This window comes from Piliocolobus tephrosceles, chromosome 18 (genome assembly GCF_002776525.5).
Source record: "Piliocolobus tephrosceles isolate RC106 chromosome 18, ASM277652v3, whole genome shotgun sequence".
Taxonomy (NCBI): Eukaryota; Metazoa; Chordata; class Mammalia; order Primates; family Cercopithecidae; genus Piliocolobus; species Piliocolobus tephrosceles.
This window is the reverse complement of record NC_045451.1, coordinates 13,763,592-13,764,633: the sequence shown is the minus strand read 5'-3', so window position 1 is coordinate 13,764,633 and position 1,042 is coordinate 13,763,592. Positions and strand designations below refer to the sequence as shown.

General features: G+C 27.7%; 1 pseudogene; it reads left to right on the top strand.

Moving 5' to 3' along the window:
- Nucleotides 1-223: 223 nt before the first annotated feature.
- On the top strand, nt 224-361 carry LOC111550686 (annotated as a pseudogene).
- The last annotated feature ends 681 nt before the right edge of the window (nt 362-1,042 follow it).

The window sequence follows — 1,042 nt, the reverse complement described above, 5'->3', positions numbered from 1 at the left end:
ATATATAAATAATTTCAACTCTTCAAGGAAAACAAAGGAGCAAATCTTCATGACCTTGACTTTGACAATAGAATCTTAGGTATGCCATCAAATGTGTGAGCAAAAAGAGAAAACAAGATAAATTGGACTTTATCAATATTAAAAATTGTTGCTATCAAAGAACATTATTAAGAAAGTGAAATGAAAAATATTATATTATCAGTCAAATAAAAATATAAAATATATCGCTTCTTGGCCTTTTGGCTAAGATCAAGTGTAAAAATATAAAATATTTTATGCAATGTTTGTAGAGACTGCCTTTTTCCAGTTGCTTGATTTTACTTAAATTTTACTCCCCTCCTTTTATAGTAATGTATAAGCAAGTAAAATACAAATGAATATATAATTTATATAAAGTAATTTATATATACATAATGATATTATGTATATATATATTTCCCCATAAATTTGTTCAAAATTCTGCATATAAAAAATGCAAAACAAACAAACAGCGATAACAACAAACCTGGAAATCAGAAATTAGATGCATCCACGTTAAAAATCTTTGATTTGTAGAAATAGACCTGTAACAGGTAATTAACAAATTCAGGCTTCTAATGTAACATTCCAAATGAAACAAAAACAAATTCTTCTCTGTGAAATTCTGACTTTCTAGATTATGACTTCAAAAAGCATTAATAATATAACATAAAGTCACATGAGTGATTAAAATACTTTATATTAGATAATGAGCTCATAAGGACAAGGACCTTTTTTATTTTTAAAGACTACTGAGGATATAAATATTTTAGGTAAAGTAATATTTGTGAAAGCAAAAGCAATGATATTTGATGCTTTTTAACACTTTTGCAAATCTAATGTCTAACTTAATAACAAAGTAGGATTCTCATATTTGGGTCTGCACTCAGTTTGCTAAGATACACTGCTTGGTTTGAAGAATACAAAGAAAATACAATCTTACACACATATGTAGTCAAAAAGGGAGCATCTAGCAGACCCTGAACAACATCTCAGAGACTCCAGGAGACTTCAAGTCACAGTT